Here is a 26,797-nt window from a genome sequence, read left to right on the forward strand (position 1 = left end):
GCTTTTTCTTGCTGTGGGCTTGTGTACTTGGGGCTTTGCTGCCGCCCCCACTCCTAGCCTCGCGCATCGCGCAGCTGGTGGTGATGCTGTGAGGCTGCTGGGCGGCTCAATAGAGGTGGAGCATCGCGCTGCAGGGACTCACTTTCCCTGGAGTCCCTGCACGGCCCTTGACACCTGGCCTGCGCACCCTGTGAGCCCCGCCCCTGGACCGCCATCATTTCTACTTGTTTGGAGTAGTACCTCGCTTCGCGGGACGCCGGGCGAAGCCCGGGCAAAGGGCGGGCAGTCTGTGGCAGTCCGGGGCTGGCCAAGGCTGGGCTGGGACACCCCCCTGTCATCTGCTACTCCTGGCTGCAAGGGTTGGACTATTTCAGGTATAGGGTGTCGCTATACCCCCACAGTTACTACCAATGTCCACACGCTCGGGGAAAATCCTAAGGGGAGGGGGAGAGGTGGGGCCCAGTACTGTTATAGGAACCATGGACCAGTTTATTACACGAGTAGCTGCAGTTATTGAGAAAGAAATAGTAATGACAGAGCGCCGTCTTTCATATGATCAGTTCCTGCCCAAGCGCTCTTCTCTGGGCTCATTAGCCCAGGTTAAGTCTCCAGTATGCAGCTTGGTTCCCCCTACCCCACCCCCTCGACACCTGATCAGCTACGAATTGCTTCGCTAAGGGATAGTATCGACAGGCTGGAGAACCTGGTAGCACCATCCATTCCCACTCCAGTAGTTGATAGTGGACAGGACTTGTGTTCTCAGGAAGTCCCAGCCTCTTCACCTTGCCCGGTATCCTCTCGAAGTGGTTCTGGTTCTCCACACCCAGTAGTCTTACCGGTGTTGGCAACCAAGAACCCGTCTCTTGCTAAAAGGAAAAGGATTGTTAGCCCGCGTAAAGGTAGCTTCTTCAAACCATACAAGAGATTGAAGAAGCTTGGAAGTAGGGGTACAGGAAACACAGGGGGGGAGGGTTTAGTTACGGAGAACAACACCACCGAAAAAAGGGGCCACCATTCAGGCACTAAAGTTAAGGAAGCATGTGTAGTTCCCCCTTCTAATTGCCAACTGGCTGCAAGTCACGATCCGGTAACACTAGCACAAATTGAAAACCTGATGAAAACACTACTGTCCCCGATAGCTGATAGAATAAAGGGGTTAGGGGAAAGGGTGGACAGGTTTGAACAGGCAACCCTGGACAATTTTTTTTTCATTGAAAACCCTCATCAAATTGCATTCTAGGATGAGGGAGGATGGACAGGGAGGGATAGTTGGCAACGGGGCAATCTTGGATTCTCCGCAGACAATTCCTATAACAACATCCACAGCAAATACAGTAATTCTGCAGGCGACTGATAAGGCTCCTGCAGTATGCGTTGTGGATACCCCAGTGAGGACTACCATGATTTCCCATGCACCTATGAGTATCCCCAAACCCCCTGAAGCCCCGGCGAGGAAGTCTAGTAAGGCCAAGCCGCCGGGAGGGAAGGTCTCTGGCAAAATTATGAGCACATCGAAGGGGAAGGGTACTGGCAAGGGTCTTGATTGGGCATGCCCAGTCTCAACCTCCACTAGTATATCCAGAGCCACCCATTCTGAAGTTTCTGTGCCAAAAACTGTCCCAAAGTGCCCCCCGGTAAATCTGCCCCCTGATTGCCATCCGTATGTTGCCATCCTTACAAATGTACCAATCTTGAAGGATGAACAATACGAATCCCACCAAGCACTCAAAAATAAAACCTTACACTGGTTAAAGACCAACAGACCACTTCCTAGGGGTGTTGACGGGCTGATCGTGGGAGTAAGAAGAGTAGGGTGGGTGGGTTACGGCAATAAGCAATTTGAAGGGGACTGTGTGATAGCTTGTGCTGCTCTGCTGTATTTGAAATTAACTATTTGCAACCACAGGGATATAATTGGGGGTCCCAGTATTCGTGTAGTAGGTTTGACCTACTTCTACCCAAGGCGTGTTGCAATCTCTATTTGCCCATATCCTGGAAGGGGTTGGAGTAATAGTCCATCTTATTCCGATAATTCTGTTGGTCTCCAGTTTCACCCATGTGCTCCCTGGCCTGGGTTTGACTGGAGCCCTCCAGGATATTGAACTGATGTCCACCACGGGGAGGCTTCCCGGGCCCAGAGTACGGATGTAGTTAGCGCAGCCCTTATGCCACCAGTAGTCGGCGACATCTCGTTCGCCGGCCCGGTGGGCCCTATTATGTATTGGGAGAGAACGAGTCCCATGGGAGATTAAGCAGGGGCAGTGGAATGGGAACCCTGGATCAGGTGGAGGGTGGAGATGGTCCCGTACTCCGCGGCGAGTTAGCTGTGGCGGATCCAGTTCTTAGGATTTGCAGCTGGAATGTCGCGGGTATTGATAGGAAGCTGGGCCTGCCGGATTGGAATACCCTTGTGGAGGGTTATTCCATCTGCATCTTCCAGGAAACTTGGTGCAGGGATCCCTGTCACAAGGTGGGATACTCAACCCACTTTGTTCCAGCTGTTCCCCCGGTGGCAGGGAAGGGACGCCCTTCGGGTGGCCTCCTTATCTGGGTCGCGATATCGTTAGAGTGTAAGGTGGAGGAGCACCCCACTAACTCTCCCGACCTCCTTAACATCACTTTAAAGGATTCCTGGGGTGTCCTGCTTTTGGACATCTTTAACATCTACGCTAGAGGAACGAAGGGTGGCACACAATCGGCCACCATTGCTCTCTTGGAAGGACTGCTTAGGCAGCGCCCCCACAAATCCCACATCCTGGTGGCGGGTGATCTTAATTGCACGTTCAAGCCCCTTGATACGGATGATGTATTAGGCACAGATGAGGAGGACTCAAGGAGGGGGATTCCCGCTCTGGCCTTGCCCCCCATTAAGAGGTGGACCCAAGTGGCTCTACAGATTAACTCCCTCAATATGGAATTTGACTTAAGGGCAGTCAATGGGAGATCCAAATCAGATCTGAAAGGGGCACACACCTACAATAGGCCAAATCATACATCTAGAATAGATTATATTCTTCTCGATGTATGTCTATGGGGTGCCCTACGGGATATGGAGATCAAGCCGACAATTGAGAGTGATCACAATCTCCTCTCTCTTGTCCTCTCCCCTCAGTGGCTTAAGGGTAGGGAGAAACCCCTCCCCTATATGGCCCCCAACCCCCAGGCTGTTACTATTTCTAATTGTGGCCGACGGTTGAAGTGGGCCAAATTTACCTTATCCCCAGAGAAAATGGCAACGGTAGGGTCCTTCCTGCTTGCAGCTTCGAATGAATTAGATTTGTCTTCCCAAGTGTTTGAGGAGGTCTCGTTGACCTTCTGTAACCTAACCAGGGAATTAAGTAATTTGTTTATCCTCCCTGGTAGGTGTTCGAGAGCTAACATCAGGGAGAAACCGCCTATCAAACAGGGATAGTACAAAAATGCAGGGCCATGAAAAAAGCCTTGGTGGGAGCAGTCAAATCTAAATCTCAAGTAGCTACCAGGGTTGCAAGGAAGGATTATTACCGGACCATGAGGGCAGCGAAAAAGGAGTGGGAGGAGAAGTTTTGGGCGGACCTCTTGGCAGCTAGCATAGGAAGGGACGCCAGGGGTTTTTGGAGCCTGGTCAGGAACAGGGATAGGCCGGTTGCCACGCTGGTCACTTGTAATATTCCTGCTCAGAGTTGGTATAACCACTTTGAGGCCCTTTATTCCCTCCCTGATGAGGTCATTAGCGATTCTTCATCCCTGGTGGTCGAAGCAATGGTTGGTCCCCCCCGATGTCTTCACCGCCAAGGAGGTTGAAGCCGTAATAAAGACCCTGGTCCCACTAAAAGCTGCAGGACCAGATGGGATTCCCGGCGACCTGCTACGAGCCTATCCCAAAGAATGGAGCCACCTGGTTGCTTCCTTATTAAATGCAATTTTGGGGGGAGGTCCTGTACCCGACTCTTGGAAAGGGGCGGAGTTTGTCCCGATATTCAAAAAGGGATGTCGGGACAGCCCTGCCAACTATAGGCCCATAAGCCTTATTGACTCTGCCCAGAAGGTGGCAGGGAAGGTGATTCTGGGGAGGGTTCTCCAATGGGTGGATGACAATAAGATTCTGTCAGACCTCCAGGCGGGCTTCCGGTCGGGAACTGGAACTATTGAACAGGCCTTCAGACTAATGCTCCTGCACTGGAAGGTGGTGGTGCTGGGCAAGGGCAGTCTTTACTTGGCCTTTATAGACCTGAAGACTGCCTTTGACCTGGTACCTAGGGAGGAAGTGTGGAGGGTCCTGCAGAACATGGGGTTGCCCCCCTATATTCTGTCGCTCCTAATTAAACTACACTCGGGGAATTATGCGCAGGTGCGGTGGGGTAAGGGGGGTGAAAAGACCGATAGGATCCCGGTGTGCAGGGGTGTCCACCAGGGATGTGTGCTAGCCCCCACCCTATTCTCTTTGTATGTGAATGGGGTGGTGGAGCACTTACAAAAAGAGCCGGACGATGCACCCTCCTTGGCAGGCATCCGGATCCCTACCCTGCTTTTTGCAGATGATACTCTCCTCATCTCAAAGACCCCCCAAGGCCTGCAAAAGCTTCTCGACCGTTTCCAGGAGTTCTGTTCCCTGAGGGGACTGGTGATCAATATCGACAAGACTAAATATTTGGTCATGAATCCCCCAGGAAACTAGGGCGTCCACCGGTCCTGAATGATTGTCCACTGGAGAAGGTAGCAGAGTTTGATTATCTGGGAATCCGGCTTAGTGATTCCATGAGTTGGACTCCGCATATTAATAAAATGCTTCTCAGCCATAAAAGGGTGGGTGGTGCGTTACTCAGGGAACACTGCTCTTCCCCCAAACATTGTATGGCCCCTGTTATTGATATTTATAAAGCTAGAGGGGTCTCCGCTGCACTATATGGGGCAGAGCTGTGGGGCACTTGTAATTTGGAGGCATTAGCCAAAGTGGAGAGCAAATTTTTGAAAGACCTGATGGCTCTCCCCTTGAGCACACCCACAGTTCCCGTACTACTGGACCTGGGATGCAGATCGATTGTGGATCAGGCACGACTACGGCCCCTGCTGCTATGGGCTCGTTTGTGGAGGGTCCCCGAACTTGCCTCATACGCTGAGGGCCTGTCCGAGGTGATGGTCATGGGGGGTTGGCACAGGGTAAAGTGGTTGAGGGATGTCAAAAGGCTTTTGGGGAGCTGGGATTGGGCGAAGCATGGGTTACTCGATCTGCCCCACCCAAAGCCACCCTGAAGAAACTGTACTGGGATTGGGTCTCTCTCAAACTTATTAGCAACCCACGTCACTGCAATTCCACTTCAGTCTTTCTACAAATTAAAGACGTGATGGCCTACGAACCCTATCTTGATCTGGTTTCCATCGCATTTGACAGGGCATTGTACTTTAGATTTAGGGTGGGCACTCTACCAGTAGGCAATTTGCTATCTAGATGGAAATCAACCTCCCAGTATTCCCCCTATTGTGCCCTATGTTCCACGCGGGTGGAGACGGTTGCTCACATCCTTTTTGAATGCCCGGACTATTGTAACCCAAGGAAGCGTTGGCTCAAACCAGTGTGCAGATCATTTGGCACCCGCCAATATTCAGTGGCCCTACGGATTTTATTAACAGACAATTCTCCCCTTGTAGTTTGTGGCATCTCAAAATTTTTAAAATGGTCTTGGTTGATCCGTTCAAATAGGCTTTCTGTATCAATTTAATTCCTTTTTAATTGTATTTATTCGAATGTTTTTATCGCCTTTTTTATCCTTTTGGATGTTTTGTAATGTACAGTTGGTGAATGCCTTTTTCTTAAAATATTTGTTGTACTTACTGCTTTTAAGATATTTTTATGTATCGAAATAAAGCATATCAACCATATATATTAGGCACAATCCTATCTTATATTAAAACAATCTCTCCAATTTTGGTGGTCTTGGGGGTAGCCACCTGACAGGTACGTGCCACACAAAGAACTGGGTCCAGTCTCATTGTGCGTGAACCCTGGCGGCACCCACCCCCATAGAAGTTAATCAAATCAGCTAACATATTGGCCAAGAAAGAGGCCCACAGCTGCAACTCAGATACTGGCCCATCGCCCATTGCACAAGTGACCGCCTTACCGATCCAATCCTGGGTTTGCACCACTGTTATGGCTTTTGTAATGCTTTGCACTGAGGCAAGAGGGGATAAGCCCAATAGGTAGCAAGGGTGCTTGCCACCAGTGAAAGCTTAAGCATTTGCCAGTCAAATTCCCAAAAGAAAGCTCCGAACAAGCATTAATTACACCATTTCTTTTTTCAGATTTAATCTAGATTGTTTTTTTTACTTATAACAACAACAACATTTTATATGGGATTCGGTGCTCAATCAGGCTTGTTGACACTATGATAGGAAAAACATGCTAAGGGTGTTTTGTTAGATGTTTAGTGGACTTGTGCATACTATTAAAATAAGGTTCAACAAGAAGAGAGATAGGGAGAGTCGCGTGACACTCTTAATCCCCGGTCATATATTCATAAACAAAAAAAGAGTATCTAGAGAAGTGGGTTTTTAGGTTTTTGCCACAGTGGGGAGCAGTAGACTCAAAATTATGAGACGACCTCACTAGGACGTTTAAAGAAAGCCCTCACTCACCACCTAGTGATGACATGCTTCATCATCGGGCTTCACCAAAGAGACCGAATGTCTCTTTGGTGTGCTGCAATGCCAGAATTACTGCGGTGCGGGATAGTGAGTTAAGGGCGTGTTGTGTGATACTAAACTAGTGAGTGATGAGAGTTTAAAAAGAGTCAGTAGTGTATCACAATGAAAATTTTATTCTATGACCACTAAAGACAATAGTTAAGATAATGTGTATGGAAGCAGTCCACGTTAAATTGAGTGGAGGATTCCTATGCATCAGTCGACATGTTTCTTGCCATCAAAACGGTGTAATTTTACCCGGCAATTCTTCAGGACTAAAAAGTGTTCTATACCCTGGTGGTATGGACGCGCTAAGGCCCACCCTTACCTAGGGGCGTGAAAGTGAAAATTCAACAAAATAGGTGAAAAAGTGCAAAAAATTAGGAAGAATAAATGGCTTCCTAATAACTCCTGGTTTAGGAGGCTTCGATTTTGCGGTTTCTGCACCTGGAAAGAAGAGGGACATAGACATACAAAGAAGACATAACAAACATTTAGTCATGGAACTGAATGTTGCTGTAGGTCTATGGTGCTCCATTCAGTGGCAAAAAGACACTAGTGGTAGAATAGCGTTATTTTTATCACCACCTTTTGTCCCTGGGTACATAGCGGTAAGCTCTGGGAAGTGCTGTGCACTAAACGTGATTTGAATGTGATTAAAACAAGGACATCAAGGCAAAGCGATCAAATTAAATTGCATGGTTCGATCGCAGCAGACAAATTGGCCCCTGGGAGCGCGATTAATTTTTCGGGACTCTCTAAATCCAAGTGCACAAAATAATACTCCTGACACGGAGTTTTTGCGGTCTACAGTACAAGACCGATGTTCGCCCAAAAACACATCAGTTCCGTGTACTTGCCATCACTAAGCAACCATGATAGAGCCTGTCCCGCTCACGTGACCATAGCATCACTAGCCTCTTGGTATTCTGATAGGCCAGGACGATCCGTGACGCGACGTCACTCTAAGCCACGCCCACCCGGAAGTAATCGCCGCCTCGGAGATTCACCAACATAAACGGCTACCATACGCCGCCCAGACATCTTCAGGATCCAGTCTGAGGGCGATGCAGGTAGACTGAGGGTGCCGAGCGTCAATGGCGTGAGTAATTTCTCCCGATCCACATGATCACCAACACGAAGCTAAGTACCGACCTTGCAACGAGTTTTCACTCGTATTTACAAGTATGTCATGTCTCTGTTTTCTTCCTATTTTGACACCAACCAGGGTGTGCCGAATACGCTCCCACCCCCCTCCTGAGATCCATGGTGTTTCAATTTGACACCAGAAAAGTGAGACTTTTTAAATTCATTTTACTTGTCTGTTGCGATCGAACCATGCAATTTAATTTGATCGCTTTGCCTTGATGTCCTTGTTTTAATCACATTCAAATCACGTTTAATGCACAGCACTTCCCAGAGCTTACCGCTATGTACCCAGGGACAAAAGGTGGTGATAAAAATAACGCTATTCTACCACTAGTGTCTTTTTGCCACTGAATGGAGCACCATAGACCTACAGCAACATTCAGTTCCATGACTAAATGTTTGTTATGTCTTATATGTATGTCTATGTCCCTCTTCTTTCCAGGTGCAGAAACCGCAAAATCGAAGCCTCCTAAACCAGGAGTTATTAGGAAGCCATTTATTCTTCCTAATTTTTTGCACTTTTTCACCTATTTTGTTGAATTTTCACTTTCACGCCCCGCCTTAGCGCGTCCATACCACCAGGGTATAGAACACTTTTTAGTCCTGAAGAATTGCCGGGTAAAATTACACCGTTTTGATGGCAAGAAACATGTCGACTGATGCATAGGAATCCTCCACTCAATTTAATGTGGACTGCTTCCATACACATTATCTTAACTATTGTCTTTAGTGGTCATAGAATAAAATTTTCATTGTGATACACTACTGACTCTTTTTAAACTCTCATCACTCACTAGTTTAGTATCACACAACACGCCCTTAACTCACTATCCCGCTCCGCAGTAATTCTGGCGTTGCAGCACACCAAAGAGACATTCGGTCTCTTTGGTGAAGCCCGATGATGAAGCATGTCATCACTAGGTGGTGAGTGAGGGCTTTCTTTAAACGTCCTAGTGAGGTCGTCTCATAATTTTGAGTCTACTGCTCCCCACTGTGGCAAAAACCTAAAAACCCACTTCTCTAGACACTCTTTTTTTGTTTATGAATACTATTAAAATAAGACATGTACAGGGTGTGCTTAAAATTGTAGCTTTAGTGTCTAGATAGTTGTAACAACAAATTATTCCCTTTCACTACAGCTGTTCTTGCTGCAACAATGAGAATAAAAGCGCTGCTCTGTGGATTTTCACCATTTCATCTGTTAAAATCTGATATTTTCTCATACTTTTCGTCCCCTGCCTTCTTCTTGTAATTTTATAGTGGAGTCTGGGAGGTAGAGAGAGAGATGAGCGAAAGAAATGTCGTGCGAGGCAGGAGTTCGCCAATGAAGAAAAAGAGGTTAACTAGAGACATAAAGCAGCAAGAAGTACAGTTAGACAAAGAAAGAGACTTGAATAAAAACAAAGATACATAATAGAGAGTTTAGAGCACAAAATGAGAACCAGTATAAATACTTGTTTGGTAAAGAGAGCAGTGGACACATGAGAAAGTTAGAGGGTTGGGGGGGTAGAGAGAGAAATGTTGTAGTAGAGCAAAACGAGTAAGTTGGGAGGCATATGTTAAATAGCTAAATAGAGGTGAGATTGAATCATATATAGAAATGCACCCAGGCTCTAGGACAATATTGCCGCTTACATCAGAACCACCCCAATGCTATTCCTATTTAGGAAAGAGTTGAAGACTCTCCTCTTTAAAAGACACTAGATCACAAAGCATTAACTGTCCTCAACCTAGCCACCTTTGCTATCAATTGTTGAATGTTTGCTACATTTACACTATATAAATGCCATCTATATACATATATATGTAGAGTGAGTTGTAAGGTAGAGAAAGAGGAAGAGTTGGTGTGGTTGAGAGAGCTAGAAAGAAAGAATTAGAAGGAGACAGTTGACGTGGAAATGGGTGAGTTAAAAAGACGAAGGTGGTCTAGGAAAGATGTGTGTGAGAGGAGTTAATGATAATGAAAAATAGGTAAAGAAATAGAAGAAGTCACATAGAGTAAGATATTTAGAGAAGTGAAAGAAAGGGAACAGACGCAGAAAGAGAGAATAAGGAGGTGGAGAGGCATGGTAGTAAAATAATGATGGTAAACTTAAGGGATTAGGTAACAGGAGAAAGTGGTGTGGTAGAGAGAGGTTAGGAAGTGAGGGAGAAGTGAAGTGTGAGAAGTTAGCCTGGCATATGATGTCCACTAGTTCTAGTGGGCACCTTGCACCAGTCTAATCAACCCTTATTGATGGTGGTTGTAAAGTCAACCTTATAGACAAGCTATCCTAGTGGTAGCATGGACCAGCAATCTTCAGGCTAAGACTTCAGTAGACGAGTTAAGCAAGTTGTTTTACCATATATAATCCCCTGAATACCAAATGAAAGGACACAACACAAGGTATATATCAAATATATATGTATTTAATCTAAACACAACCCCTCTGCCTTCTTTATGAGGTCAGAGGTAAAAACTACAATACAAGTAACACAGTTAATATACGATAAGTTGCACAGTATACGTTATGCCCTAGGGGCATCACAAACCATATACTAAGAAGGTGGTATAAGTACCACGTGAGAGTTAGAAAGCAGGCCTAGGGCCTGTAGAATCGCTGGGGCTACACCAACCAAAGGTTAGGAAGTAGGAGACCCACGGGAGCCGCGTGCAGTGTCTCAACACAGGCGCGGGTTCCTATTGACTTTCTATGGAGTTCGTAAAAGTTACAAAGTTACAGTTTAAGGACACTTCCGTATGGACTAGGATGGAACCCTTTTAAACTAGGACACTTCCAGAGTCAAGACCCACAGGAGCACTGGAGTACTTGTGTCACCTCACCCAGGGAAGCTGAGTGCATAGGTGCCTTTTCGTGTCGGGTTTCGTCGTCGTTTTCTATGGAGAGCTGCAAAGAAGTGCTGCAGGCGACCAGAGGAAAAGTGTCCGGGTGGATCCAAGGGTGGATCGGAGATGTGAAGAACCTTAAAGCAGAGGGGACAGAGTCTGGGTCACTAGCCAGTGACCAGGAAGGTACCAGGAAGGAACCAGGCGATGTCGGGTGCTTGAAGGTGAAGAAGGTGAGTTTGTCTCTTCAGCCACGAGGTCCAGGAGGCATCGACGATGACCAGGAGCTGGATTCAAGCTGTCCCACAATGGGTCTAGATGACTGCAGCATCGGTATCCCCGATTGGACCCAACAAGCTTTGGCAACCGCAACCCACGCAGGATGTCGAGATTGGCTCTGTTTCAGACCAGCAAGGTCTGTGGCGCTTCTCCTTTTCAGGGAAGCTGGAGCAAGCCTGGAGCAACCAGGATCGCAAGTTAGATTCAAGATGGCGTCTTCAGGGGGCTCACTAGCCTACGGGCAAGGAGCCGGGAAGACGCATCAAGCACAAATGTAAAGGCGGGGCCCACGGCACACTCGCGGAGTGTGAAGGCCTGAGCTTCGGTTCAAATGATGCTCGGGGCTGGTTCTTCTCGTACCCCAATGCACAACTTACTGAGGCTTCAGGAAAGGAGTGCAGATAGCAAAATGAAGGATGTCGAAGATGTCAGGTCCCACGTCTCTCGTGTCCACCAAGGGTCTCAGCTTTGCTGTGGATGTGGGTTGGGGTCAAAGAAGTCTGGAAGTCCAGTTCTTGAGTCCCAGAGTCTTTGGGTTCCAGCGGGAGCCTTGAAACTGCAGACCGGCAACATTGCTGTTGGTGCCTGTTTGCACAGGGTGGTGACCTTTGCCCCTGCCTGCAGGGCCTGTCGCTCCACACACCGCGCAGCTCCCCCCGTGAGTGCCGGGACCCCTGACCCCTCCGCTGCTGCCTCGCACAGCTGTGTGCCTGGATTGCTGTTCTGCCGGTTCTTTGTCGGTCTGTGTACTTTTTTCCTTAGCCTGTGCCCCTGCTTTTGTATTTGTTGTGCCTCCTGTGCCCCTGTATTTGCGCCGTCCTAGTGTCCTTTTCCCGCCGCTTCTCCCCCTCCCTGCTCCCCGCCGCTGCTCCCCTGCGGCCCCGCCCCTTTTCTCTTTTGTTACCCGCCCATTGGCCACCCCACCTCCCAGCTGCTCCTCCCTCCCACTTGGCCATTTATGGAGGGCGCCGCACGGTGGTGAGCTGTGACCTTTGCCCCTGCCTGCAGGGCCGGTCGCTCCACACACTGCGCAGCTCCTCCCGTGAGTGCCGGGACCCCTGACCCCTCCGCTGCTGCCTCGCACAGCTGTGTGCCTGGATTGCTGTTCTGCCGGTTCTTTGTCGGTCTGTGTACTTTTTTCCTTAGCCTGTGCCCCTGCTTTTGTATTTGTTGTGCCTCCTGTGCCCCTGTATTTGCGCCGTCCTAGTGTCCTTTTCCCGCCGCGTCTCCCCCTCCCCGCTCCCCGCCGCTGCTCCCCTGCGGCCCGCCCCTTTTCTCTTTTTTAACCCGCCCATTGGCACCCCGCTCCCGCCTCCCAGCTGCTCCTCCCTCCCACTTGGCCATTTATGGAGGGCGCCGCGCGGTGGTGAGCTGTGACCTTTGCCCCTGCCTGCAGGGCTGGTTGCTCCACACACCGCGCAGCTCCCCCCGTGAGTGCCGGGACCCCTGACCCCTCCGCTGCTGCCTCACACAGCTGTGTTCCTGGATTGCTGTTCTGCAGGTTCTTTGTCAGTCTGTGTACTTTTTTCCTTAGCCTGTGCCCCTGCTTTTGTATTTGTTGTGCCTCCTGTGCCCCTGTATTTGCGCCGTCCTAGTGTCCTTTCCCCGCCGCTTCTCCCCCTCCCCGCCGCTGCTCCCCTATGGCCCCGCCCCTTTTCTCTTTTGTAACCCGCCCATTGGCCACCCCTCTCCCGCCTCCCAGCTGCTCCTCCCTCCCACTTCGCCATTTATGGAGGGAGCCGCGCGGGGGCGCAGCGGACGTGCGCAGCGGGTGCGCCGATTGTGGGCCGAAGACGCACCAAAGGCAAGCCCGTCTGCGCCCGTCCGTGCCTGGCCCGCGCCCAGCGCCAGAACCCGCGGTCCCCGCAGAGGTCAGCCCACCCGCCGGACGTATGACGCCGCCACCCTCAACGCACTCAACACCGGCCGGATACACGGCTGCTACCGAGCAACCCCGAGACGCACCAACGGACCCTTCACCTGCCAATCCTGCAACTTCTCCTGCATCCAGACCCGCGCCGCGCCCACCAAGCCGAGCACCAGCAGCAACCACCTGAAGTCATCCTGCTCAACACCCGCTCCGTCCACAGACACGCCGTGGAACTCTAGAACCTGCTCGATACCACATCTCCAGACGTCGCCTTCCTCACGGAAACCTGGATGAACGCCTCCTCAGCGCCTGACATCGCCATCGCCATCCCGGACGGATACAAGATCACCCGGAGGGACCGCGTCAACCAGACAGGAGGAGGCATCGCCATCGTCCACAAGAACACCATCCGCATCACGACCAACTCCGACGACACCCTCACAGCCGGCGAACACCTGCACTTCCAGATACACACCGACCCTAAGACCACACTCAAAGGCACCCTCATCTACAGACCCCCGGGACCTCGCACACAATTCAGCGAAGACATTGCAGACTTCATCAGCCCACACGCCCTCTCCTCCGCTGACTACATCCTCCTAGGGGACCTCAACTTCCACCTGGAGAACAACAATGACAGCAACACCACCACCCTGCTGGACAACCTCGCCAACCTCGGACTCAAGCAACTGGTGAACACCCCCACCCACTACGCCGGCCACACGCTTGACCCAGTCTTCTCCTCCAGCAAGTTCATATCCTTCAGCCACTCCACCGGACTCCACTGGACAGACCACAGCTGCATCCACTTCAGCTTCAGAAGGACCACGACTCACCACCACCCGCAACAGGTTCCCCGCAGGAGCTGGAACAAGATCACCACCGACCAGCTCACCACAGCCCTGAACCAGAATCCTCCCGCCAGCTCAATGGACCTCAACCAAGCAGCCAACAACCTCACACAGTGGATCACCAACTGCGCTGACGACCTCGCACCCCTGAAAAACCATCCCAGCAGGCCCGGTAGCAAGAAAGCTTCCTGGTTCAACCACGATCTCAAGAACTCCAAGAAGAACTGCCGCACCCTCGAGAAAGCCTGGTGCAAAGACCCTACTACAGACAACATGACTGCCCTCAAGCACGCCACCCGCAAACACCACCAACTGATCCACACCACCAAGAAGACAGCATTCAAGGAACGACTAGACAACAACTCACACAACAGCAAGGAACTCTTCAGCATCGTCAAAGACCTCTCCAACCCCGGCGCCGGAACCAACGACATCACCCCCTCGCAAGAACTCTGCGACTCACTCGCCTCATTCTTCCACAGCAAGATCGCTGACATACACACAGCTTCGGCGCACAGACCGCGCACCCAACCACCGAACCAACGCCCCCACCACCACCCTCCGCGCCTGGACCCCGGTCAGCACCGAAGACACCATCCACACGATGAACACCATCCACTCCGGATCACCAACCGACCCATGCCCCCACCACATCTTCAACAAGGCCGACACCATCATCGCACCACAACTCCGGGACATCATCAACTGCTCCTTCAACACCGCCACCTTCACTGGAGAGCTGGAAGCATGCCGAACTCAGCGCCCTCCTGAAGAAACCGTCAGCAGACCCCAACGACCTCAAGAACTTCCGCCCCATCTCGCTCCTCTCCTTTCCCGCCAAAGTAATCGAGAAGACCGTCAACAGACAGCTTGCCGCCTTCCTCGAGTCGAACGGATCCCTCGACTGCTCGCAGTCCGGCTTCCGAGCCAACCACAGCACCGAGACCGCCCTCATCGCAGCCACTGACGACATCCGAGCCCTGCTCGACAACGGGGAAACAGCAGCCCTCATCCTCCTGGACTTCTCCGCAGCGTTAAACACTGTCTGCCACCGCACCCTAGTGCAGCGCCTCAGCAACATTGGAATCCAAGAGAAGGCACTAGATCGGATCATCTCGTTCCTCACAGGAAGAACCCAGAGAGTCCGCCTTCCCCCGTTCAGATCCGAGGCCACCGAAGTCATCTGCGGCGTACCACAAGGATCATAACTCAGCCCCACCCTCTTCAACGTCTACATGAGCCCCCTCGCGGCCATCGCACGCCAACACAACCTCAACATCAGCTCCTATGCTGACGACACCCAGCTGATCCTCTCCCTCACCAACGACCCAGCCACCGCCAGAACCAACCTACACGAAGGAATGAAAGACGTAGCCGAGTGGATGATGAACAGCCGCCTGAAACTGAACTCAGACAAGACGGAAGTCCTCATCCTTGGATCATCACCCTCTGCCTGGGACGACTCCTGGTGGCCCCCGGCCCTGGGCAACGCACCCAAACTGACGGACCACGCGCGCAACCTGGGGTTCATCCTGGACTCCTCCCTCTTGATGACCAGACAAGTCAACGCCGTCTCTTCATCATGTTTCAACATCCTACGCATGCTCCGAAAGATCTTCCGATGGATCCCCACCGAAACCAGGAAGACGGTCACCCAGGCACTCGTCACCAGCCGACTGGACTACGGAAACACCCTCTACACCGGAACCACAGCCAAACTACAGAAAAGACTCCAACGCATCCAGAACGCCTCCGCACGACTCATCCTGGACATCCCCCGCACAGCCACATCTCCGGACACCTGAAAGCCCTGCACTGGCTCCCCGTCAACAAGAGAGTCACGTTCCGACTCCTCACCCACGCACACAAGGCGCTCCACGACCTGGGCCCCAGGTACCTCAACGACCGCCTGACCTTCTACACTCCCACCCGCCAGCTACGATCGACCAGCCGCGCCCTCGCCGCCATTCCACGCATCCGAAGAGCCACCATGGGAGGAAGATCCTTCTCCTATCTGGCAGCCAAGACGTGGAACTCCCTCCCCATCCACCTCCGTCAGACCCAAGACCACCTCTCCTTCAGGAAGCAACTCAAGACCTGGCTGTTCGAGCAGTAGCAGACCCCCCTCCCCCAAAGCGCCTTGAGACCCTCCGGGTGAGTAGCGTGCTATACAAATTTCTTGATTGATTGATTGATTGACCACAAGAGAGTTGTCTTCCATCTTCCATTCAGAATGGAATGTCGAAGATCCAAGATATGTCTTACAAAGATTCGTCCAGGATAATCTAAAGTCCCAGGGACACAGCTCCTATACTTATACTAAGAAAGGGGGCTGGATTACCTGACTAGGTCCCTCCTATGGGTGGACCTGAGAAGGGGGTGGTTACACCCCTTTCCCTTTGTCCAGTTTCGCGCCAGAGCTGGGGCTGGAGTGCCCCAGCAACTGGTTTGAACCGGGCTATGCATGGAGCACCTTGTGTGCCCCAGGCAGTGTCTAGATGCATTCACTGAATGCAGCCCTCCCTGCCCCAATACACAAAACCCCTGTCTAGGGAGGTGCTGGCACCTCCCTGGACAGGAAACCTATTGTCCAGGCCACCCTTGCTGGAGTTTCCCCCAGCAACAGGAGTAAGACTCGTGTCTGTGGCAGCAGCATCCATTTTTTGATGCTGAGGCTCTGTTTAACTTTAACCAGGTAAAGCAGTAACTTACTTGTCTTTTCCCTCTGGAAGGGTGGAATGCTTCCCCCGCGGCCAGAATTGGCGGGGGGGAGGGTAGTATTCCAAAGTGTTTGACACCTTACGCGACATGTTTTGATAAAGCCAAACCAAAGTTAGCATTAACCGCAAGGATTATAATGCACTTAAGAGTATATGGTATAGCTATATCATAGAACAGCTATAAGGAGATGGTTCTGAAAGCTGCAGAGGGGCTCAGCTCATGCTAGGGTAGCCTCTCACTTAAAACCAAACACTCTGCCTCCAGGATTGTCGAGGCCTACCATAGGAGTGGCTTATAGGTGTATATGTGTCTATATGTAAAGGTAGATATAGGTATACTATATCTAAGTAAGGGGTGATTACACCACCTTACCCAGGCTGTGTGAACAGACCTGTGGTGTCAGTTTGGAAGGCAAACCAGGGGTGGCACAATACATGCTGCAGCCCCTGGTAGGCCTAGGGTGCACCTATGCCCTGGGTACCTATGGTACACTATACAGGGGCTCACAAGAGTGACCCAGTAACCAATCTGATATGCACCTAAAGTGCATGGTATCAATTTAGAGCGAGAACAGCTGGGCTGTGGGTCTGATTAGCAGGCCCACAGCCACACTAAAGTCGAAAAACCAGAGAATCACAGCAAAAAGTTGGGTTGACCATAGGAAGCAGACCCTACTCTCCTACATGAAGTAGACAGACAAATGTCATAATGAGGTGAGTGGGGTGGTGAGGTAGTGATGGAGCAAGAATTCGCACGTAAAGCGTCTTGCTTGGATCAAGAACCTCGAATAACAGTAATAAAATATAACCAACATGTTTGTCTTACTAATATCCCCTTCTTTCTGACATGTTGGGTATCCTAGTGATGCTTGCCTATGTGTTTATTAACATTAATACGCTTGCCCCTAAAATGGCCGCTGCTTGGCGGGGTTTTCTTCTGCGCATGCGTTGGTCACAATCACGTGACGTGACGTACTCGCAGTTCTGGTGGGAATCTTTGCGCTTGCGCACTTGACTTAAGATGGCCGCTTTGTGTTCTCACATGCCGAAGCTTGCACTATCGCTTTCTGCATTTCTGTTCGTTTGCACTAATTTTAATGCTATAAGTTAGTATAAATTAAGGGGAGTCATATAGGGATTCCTGGTATACAGTGTATTCATTTATTTCTGTGTTTTAATTTGTTTTCGCTTACTTTGCATGTATCAAATCCGTTGGGCCTGGGAGGGATTCAAAACTCCATCTTAGAAGTCCTTACTGCGCATGTCATCCTGGCAGAGGGAAGAAAACCTTGTACCAGTGGAACTCAGCCAGCTGGCAGCCACAGTCAAGATGCTCATGAGAAAGTGACCTGCGACCCAGCAGAATGAAGCTGAACTGTCCTGCAACTGAAACAATTGTATATAATCCATTGTATTTTGTAGAATATGTCATGGGAACCCCAAATTCAATAGGCGGTCCCAAAAGATGCAAATTTGGACTTGTAAAAGTTTATCCTGGTTGGTGTGTTGACCTGTCCTACTTGAGGACCAATCGAAATTGGGTATTCTTACACCTGCAACATTTGGGGGGTGGTACACTGACCCGAAAACAGTATAACTAGCCTAGGTTTAGCTGGAGAATTTGTCCGACTTGTCTGAATAGCTGACCTGTCACTGACCCAACGCACTCAACAGGTGACTGATACAGAGAGCTGCGGAGCACTCTGTCAGTAATTTCCACAAACCCAAGCGGGGTTTTTAAAACTTTAAGTGCTGGCGGAGCACTTTGCTGGGAAATTCGATAACCCAATCGGGGTTCTGGCTGATAGCTGCAGAGAGGGTGGAGCGCAGACGTTACTTCCGAACTGCGGGTGCTGGTCTTACCTTGGTGATCCTGTCCTGATCCTAATCTGGTTTTCCTGCCCTGTCCTGGGGTGTCCCTTCTGCACCTGCTGGCCTACTGGCGACTGTCCTTCCTTGGGGTTTCTCCTGTCCTTAACTGACCCATGGCCAGGGTTGGTCTTCACACCGTTCTAGGTAAATATAGTGCTGGGAAATCTATTCTGCATCTTTCATTCTTTTCCTTGCTTTAATAAAACGTGATCGTGCATATTGATTTTTCATGTTTTCTTTGCACTAACAAATGAAAAGGTCATACATTATAGTTGTTATTCTAGCATGTTCCATTTCTTGCCCATCCTTTAAGTACATTCCTGTTTTCAGTTCATGAAATACAGTTGTTCCTTTTCTTTACCTTCCCTTAGCTAAATGAAATGTTTGCTATGATATATTAGCGTGTCCCTCTTTTTACCTTCCCTATAGTTACATGTTACTTTTCGAGTCTTCATAAACTGACTAAATCCTCGTATTGTGTCACCTTTTAAGGGGTATTTTTTAGCATGTCCCTTATTTTCCCCGTCCTTTAGTAACTCTATGACTAGTCTAAACTCCTGAAAATTCTTACTAGCATGTTCCTTGTCCTTACCTTCCTTTAGAATTCTAAATGGTTGGCCTGATTTATTTCCTATATGGATACGTGGTCTTTATAATCTTAGTTATTGACAGTTTATTGACTGTAAATCTAATGCTTAACGAGACTGACGAATTTTAGATAAAGGTTTTTGAAACTTTCTGAGTTTGTGGTTATTTTATGAGTGCAAATATAGAAAAGTTATTTTTGGTGTCTGCCTTTCTTTTACAGCTAGCTCCCTGATCCATTGTAGTCATTAGGTCCCCGTGACAGTGGAATGGTAAGTCGGGTACACGAGAAAATACAATAGGAAGAAAACAGGGTTACTGGTAGTAGAGTGTAAGGTTACCCGATTAATAAATATGGTAAATGTAATTTTTTATGGGCCCAATCCGTATATGGTAAATTTGTAGTCGGGTGACCTGCGCGCTCTATCAGTAATTTTTCTGGTAGCAGAGGATGGTTAGGGACTAGTTAAAGATAGGTAGGACTAGTTAAAGATAGGTAGGACTAGTTAAAGATAGGTAGGGCTAGTTAGGTAGGTAGGTTATTTGCTGCTAATCGTGAAAGTTTTGATGTTTAATTGCTGTGAAAAATATGAAATGTTTTAAATTGTTTTTCTTGCTGCTATATTGATATATGTACTAATCCACTCGTTAGTGATTGTTATATGTTTGTTTGGAATCCCCGGGGAAAGAGTAGCGGGTGGTGAGGAAAATCCATCGCGCAGTGAGGTCACTTACTAGAGGAAAATTGGTGCAGGTTAGGCAGAACTGGAAGCACTAATTAGGGTTTTTCTGTATAAGTGTATGAATAAATGGTAGCAAAGAGTTCGCTGACAAAACTTCTATTGTGATATAACCTAGTAAGGGTCACACGGAAGGAGTAGCAGGTTATCTAAGCTTGATTGTTAGCAAAGGAGTTCACTAGTGAAACTTTTGGCTTAGTATATATCCCAAAGTGGATGAGTCGAAGGAGTAGCAGGTTCACTAATGCTTGTGTGAAGAGTAGGCAGAAAGGACCTACTCGTAGTATTTGAAAAGTAAATAGAAGAGGTTTACTTGCAGTGAAACAAATCTTTCCTTTCTAGACACTCGAGTACAGTGGCGAATGTGTTTATGTTGTAAATTAAATAGAGCACTTGCACTTTAAAGGGTAGAAATCGAAACGTTTCTTACCTTGTGAAGGAGGGAGTCAGTTGCGGAGCTGCGCTGACGTCACGCCGTGCCGCGCTGGTATTGGTCAGAACGGCAGGCGTGTATTTGAGGAGGAATTGTAAAGGAGGGGTGAGTGCCAAAACGTGAGAACCTGTCTCACGAAAAGGCCGCGCACCCATTGGTTAAATTATTTTGAAATCGTGTACTTCAGTGGTTCCCAAACTTTTGACTCCTGAGGACCCCCATTGAGTCACCACTGGAAGCCGGGGACCCCCAAGCAATTTGTATGAGTTAAATTTCAAATATTAAAACAGTAATTAAAAAAAAACACGTGTTCACACAAAACAAATACTCATAGTACTAAGGATTTTGGGGCCAGATGTACGACCATTTCATTTAGCGCCTCGTAATTGGCGACACAATGCAAGTGGCAAATTGTGAGTCGCTAAATGAAATGTACAACAGTGTGTTTAAAACTGTTTGGGATTTCCAATGGGGTCGCAAATTGCGGGGCTCATTAATATTAATGAGCCTCTCGCAATTTGCTAGCCAATTGGAAATGCCCGCCCTCCCAGGGATGGTGGCCTGCTGGGCTCAGCAGGCCACCATGTCTGGGACTGCTTTTAAATAAAGCAGTTTTTTTTAAAATGCAGCCCGTTTACCATGCATTAAAAAAAAAAGAAAATTAAACGTTTTAGTTTCGTTTTTTAAGTGCAGGCAGAGGTCCCTGGGACCTCTGCCTGCCCTTAAAAAATGATTTTGCATGCATTTGCAAAGGGGAAGGGTCCCCTGAGGACCCCTTTCCATTTGCGAATGCATTACCGTCTACTTGAAGTAGGTGGTAATTGCAAGTGTTTTGCGACCGAAATACATTTGTACATGGTTTTGAGACTCGCTATTTGGAAGGGAATGCCCCTTCCAAATAGCAAGTTGCAAAACCTATTTAGCGAGTCGCAAACAAATTGCGACTCGCGAAATAGGCTATGTACATGGCCCAATAGGTTTTTGCATGCGCAAATGGGTTCACGAACCCATTCGCGCATATAAAAACGGATCGTACATCTGGCCCTTAGTATTTTATATTGAAGGAACAGCCCCTCTGTCACATGTATGTCATTTGTTTTATAGCATCTCTCATACCATTGTAGGATGTCAGAGCACTTTACATCACACACATATAGAGACATTGAATCATACATGTAAATCAGTGTGTATATAAAATGTTACATAAGGTAAAGGGGACTACAAGGTTCACATGTCATTCATACTGGTAGGCATTTTTAAAGAGTGCTTGGTCTGGAAAAGCACAAACTCAGGATTCAGAACATAACACAGTGGCTAGTAACATTAAAAATGTATTTCCGCCCAAATAAATCTTTTTAGCAGCATCAGGATAATGAATAACTGGGAAAAAACATAAGTTACTAACTGGTACCATGCAGTTTGCAAGCAGCTCTTTGATGACAGTTTATAGTTCCCTCTGCTAGATTTCGATTGTCACTTATGAAGTGCACAGTAACAAAATAATCTCTGTGACAAAAGCAGTAACCACGAACCTATGCACATAAAATACTGCTTTTCTAAAATGCATGTTACACGTTCTTTGCAGTAGGCACATTAACCCTCTGTGCCTAAGCCAAAGCTACCACTGAACAAAATTCGCCTGCTCTCCAGCAGGTACATTAATCATTGCCATTATCTTGACACTTTTATTGTTGCTGGAAAGCTGCTAATTACACAAGAAACGTGTCTGTTCTTTTAAAACTTCTGCCCACGGACCCCCTGGGAATGTGTCACGGACCCCTGGGGGTCCGCGGACCACAGTTTGGGAAACACTGGTGTACTTGATTGGTTGCACGAAAATAAAAGACGCATTTGGATTGGGAGTGATATTGTAAACAAAGTCGCTTGTGGAAAAGTATATGTGGAATCCAGATTTTTTACCTGATCCGAAATACTTAGGGTTCGCTAAAGATCAGATGCTAAGAGGCAGACCTTATAATATGTATGGAAGCAAGAGAAAAATTACTTTAGTAGACAAAGTTAAAAAAAATTTCAAGAAGGATAAGCCCATCAAAACTAGAGAAGGAATAGTTATTCCACCACCTAATACTCCCGCGTCATTCATGTTATTTGACAAAGGGTATCACACATGCGTATGGTTGGAAATTGGGTGGAATACACGAAGAATGATGGAATTTTGGCATTTCTGTTAGATGGTACTTTTAATAGCCGGATTTTGTTCAATTTGAGAACCCGAATGAATGATTCACATCCCAGACCCAGACTAACGCAGTATGAGGCCTTAGAAGAATGGGAGATAGAGGCTTTTGAACAAGATAGACCTAGAATTGACAAGGGAATAAGTAAATGGTACCCAAAAATGCATGGAGAAGCCAAAGAGAAAAAAATGAAGCAGTGGAGACAGAACATGATAATAGAAGGACTGTACCCTGTAATTGCCCTAGAAGCGCCAATGGGAGAGAAAAGGACAGAGAAAACAAAACATTTGATGACCGGTGGGGATTCAGATGACGATTATTTGGAGGAATTTTTAATGAAGAATCCACCTCCTTATAATGAAGGACCCAGATCCTCAAGTGTAGGGGATGCTTGCCTAAGACCCCCTTACCAGGAGGGATCAAGACCAGTAAGTGTAAGAGACGGCTGTCAAATACCTCCTTATCAGGAGGAGCCGAGACCTTTAAGCACAGGGAATCCATACCTGAAACCTAACTATGGTGAGGGACCAAGTATGACGCATCCAACTGCCCCGACTTATGCCCCAACCCTGACTCCGCAAATAGTACATGAAACAAGCCTGGAAAAAGTACTACAGGAAAGAGAGCGGGAGGCTATAGCTAAACAGAGAACAGAATTAATTCAGAAAATTTCCCAACTAAATACAAGTCCTGAAGCCTTGACAATTCCAGTAACTATTGGACCAGTTGTTCCTTTGTATGGGGATAAACAGGGGTGTCCAAAGACTCCAATTATTACCCCAGCTGTAGTGCAGCCGAGAAAAGAGCCCTTAATTGTAGATGACCAGGAAAGTGAATGTGAGTCTGATTTCCTTGATGGATTTACCGATAAGGGAACCAGAAAGGGGTTCACGGAGGAAGAATACTCCTTTCAATTCAGGAGAAGTGCAGATTGAGTCAGCTTCTGGTACTAGAAGTGCCACCGTAGTGACTCCTGAAGAAATCGAGAGATGGAGTCGAGAATTAGAGAAACCAAATCCTCAGTCGAAACCATTAGATATTTACAAATTAAGAATAGAATTGGAAGAACTGATGGCTGGAAATGTGGGGTTAGATAGACTTAATACTTTTTCCAAGGAAGAATTGCTGTTTATCTGCAAGAGTATCACCCGTAATACCAGAGTGTTCCATGAAAAATTAATGGACACCGCGGCTAGTATGGGAATAGATATTGGGAAATCTAAAGTGTTGCAAAAACCCTACAGAGCAGAGTTCTCCGACAAAGATTTAGAAAACATGAATGTGTCAGGGAAAAAGGTACAGATCCGAGAATTGTTGAACCTGTTGCAAAAATGGGGAGAATTAGAAAAATGGAAAGCCAGATGGGCAAAGAAAAAGGAGATTAGATCAAAACAGAAGGCTTCCGAGTATGTCTTAAAAGAAGCAGACAAGGCAGAAAAATTATATCCTATGCGAGAAGTGCCAGGTGAAAAGTATGTGCATGTTCCATGGTCCCGACAGGATATTGTGTCCTTTACCAATGACTTCCCGAAATTACGAAAGAAACCTGTAGATTGGTACAGACAGGTAGAAAGGTTTGTGAAGGTACAAAAATGCCTTTGGAAAGATTTGGATGGTTTCTTTGACATTGTAGTTCCCGTAGATTTGTGGACAGAATGCAAAATTGCTATTGATTGGCCTAGTGAGGAATTCCCGAGGGACCCTAACACAGGGGCTCCTTCACCCGAAGTAATGAAAAAGTACAACCAGGTAATGTTGCATCTGAAGGGAAAAGTGCCTGCAAAGGAAACTGATTGGACCCGAATAGATAGAACCACCCAGAATAGAGATGAAACTGTGCATTCCTATTATGAACGACTGTTACATGTGTTCAAAACGTACAGTGGTCTAGACAACATCGAAATGAAGGACATGACCCATTTCATTTACAGGTTTGTATTAGGCTTAAGACCTGAAATTTCACAATGGATCAACGACAATAAAATCTGTTGGCAGTCTAAACCAATTGATGAGGTTCTAAAATACGCCAAATATTGTGAGGATGAGATGGCTGACAAACGAAAAGCATTGAAGGAAAAGGTCATGTGGGCACAGGTAAAATTGGCAGAACAGCAGGAACAACAGGCTAAATAAATTGACCAGAAATCAGAATCAAGGCCCCGGGGTGGGGGGAAGCCCAGAGTAAAAATGAGCAGAGAAGAGGCCAAAAAGAAGTTCCCCTGTCACGGGTGCGGACAGATAGGGCACTGGAGAGACGAGTGTCCACATGTACAGAATGGTAATGTCCAAATCACTGATTTAAATCCACAGACGCAGAATGAGAAACCACGAAAGACCCAGCAACAGGTAAAACAGAATCAGTTGCCTCGTGCACCTAGACAAAATTTTAGGAGCAAAGCACAGCAGGGTGAAGACACCGAAGTGTGGGAAGTAAGGGAAAATAAGAATGCAGCAACCTCACAATTTCTGTTAAATGACACGTTTCTCTGTGATGACACCTACTGAGGGTGCCTGAGGGGGGAGGACGAGGAGTGCGTGCTTGGCGCCTCCTTGCCGGTGGACCAGTCAGGGCCATACATTGAAGGAAAGGTTGAAGGAAATTACATCACCTTTCTATTGGACACTGGTGCTACCCGTTCTACTGTGAGAACAGCAGACGTTCCAAACCTACCCTTCTTGGGAGAGGCAATCCAAATAGTGGGCGTTTCTAATCAGCTAATTAGTACCCCTGTTACAAAACCTATGGAAATTAAAATTGGAAATTTTAAAGAGATGCATAGATTTGTTGTTTGTGACTCTAGTCCTGTGAACCTATTGGGCCGAGATTTGCTGTGCAAAATGAACTGTACTATCTTTTGCACACCAAAAGGCGTCGAAATTCAAACCCCAGACGAAGATGGAATTTATAAATTAATGTTAGCAAGACCAGACTCAGAAATTAAAAGACTGACAATGCAGGACTTACCTGAAGAGCTCCAAGAAACAGTGAATACAGAAGTATGGGATTTCACTGGAAAAGATGTAGGATTAATGGAAAATGTTGACCCAATTAAAATAGCCATAAAAGAAAATGCTGCATATCCAAATATTAAACAGTACAAAATGAGTGCAGAAGTAACAGCAGGAGTTGCCATTGAAATTAAAAGATTGTTAGAAGCAAACATCATATAAGAAGTAATGAGCAGCCCATGTAACTCACCCATAATTGGAATCAAGAAACCTAGTGGTAAGTACAGGGTAGTACAGGACCTGCGCAAGGTTAACAAAATTGTAGTCCCTTGTTGTCCTGTCGTGCCAAACCCTGCAGTGATTCTATACCAAATTCCATGGAATGCCGGATGGTTTACCGTCATTGACTTATGTCATGCATTCTTTTCAATTCCATTACATCCAGACGGCAAATTTCTTTTCTCATTTGAATTCGACAGTCACGTGTATGTCTGGAATCGCGTCCCTCAGGGGTATACAGAAAGCCCCTCAATCTTTAATCAGATTTTGAAAAAATGCCTTGAGACCCTAATTTTGCCCAGAAAGTCAGTTTTGGTGCAATACATAGACGACCTTTTGGTGGCGTCGAAAAGTCGAAAAGACTGTGTAATTGACACCATTGCCTTGCTAAACCATTTAGGTGAAGGAGGGCATAAAGTATCACCTGAAAAGTTGCAGTTCTGTACCACATCAGTGAAATATCTGGGGCACCAGATAGAGAGAGGTATCAGGAAAGTCACCTCAGAAAGAATCAGGATAATTCGAAACATGGAATTACCAAATACCCAGAAGGAAATCAGAATGTTCCTTGGAGTTGTAGGGTACTGCAGGCAGTGGATTGTGGGATTTGCAGTCTTAGCAAAACCTTTAATAAAAATGACAAGGGAAGGAGCAAGTGACCCTGTAGAGTGGGATGACGGAAGCATGACAGCTTTTACAAAATTACGAGACTGTCTCTGTACTGCTCCTGCCTTAGGAATGCCCGATTACTCAAAAGATTTTGCATTGTTCTGTGACACACGAGATAATTGTGCACGTTCAGTCCTGACCCAAATTCATGGTTTGACTCAACGTCCAGTGGCATACTTTTCTTCCACATTGGACCCAGTAGCAGCTGGATTACCTGGATGTCTGAAAGCTGTAGCTGCAACCTGCATGAGTCTTGAACAGAGTGAGTCCATTGTGATGGGACATCCAGTAACTGTGTACGTTCCACATTCTGTTGTGATCTTACTGACAAGGACAAAAACTCAGTACCTCACACCTAGTCGGCTGACTAAGTATGAGAGAATCCTTGTAGGTGCAGGAAATGTAACCATCGAACGATGTAACATTCTGAATCCAGCTACCTTACGGCCCAGCTCATTTGCAGAGGAAGTGAGGGAAGAATTTGCACATAATTGCATTGATTTAACTGAGTTCAGTACCAAACCACGCCCAGACATAAAAGAAAGCCCTCTGTACAGTGAAGATTGTGAGCTGTTTGTAGACGGCTCATGCATGAGACATGAGGATGGGGGCCTGAGTGACGCCTACTCAGTATGCACTCTATAACGACCAGTGGAAGCATCCTATTTACATGGAGTTAAGTCTGCACAAATAGCCGAATTAATTGCATTGAC

This window comes from Lissotriton helveticus, chromosome 6 (assembly GCF_964261635.1).
Source record: "Lissotriton helveticus chromosome 6, aLisHel1.1, whole genome shotgun sequence".
Lineage (NCBI taxonomy): Eukaryota > Metazoa > Chordata > Amphibia > Caudata > Salamandridae > Lissotriton > Lissotriton helveticus.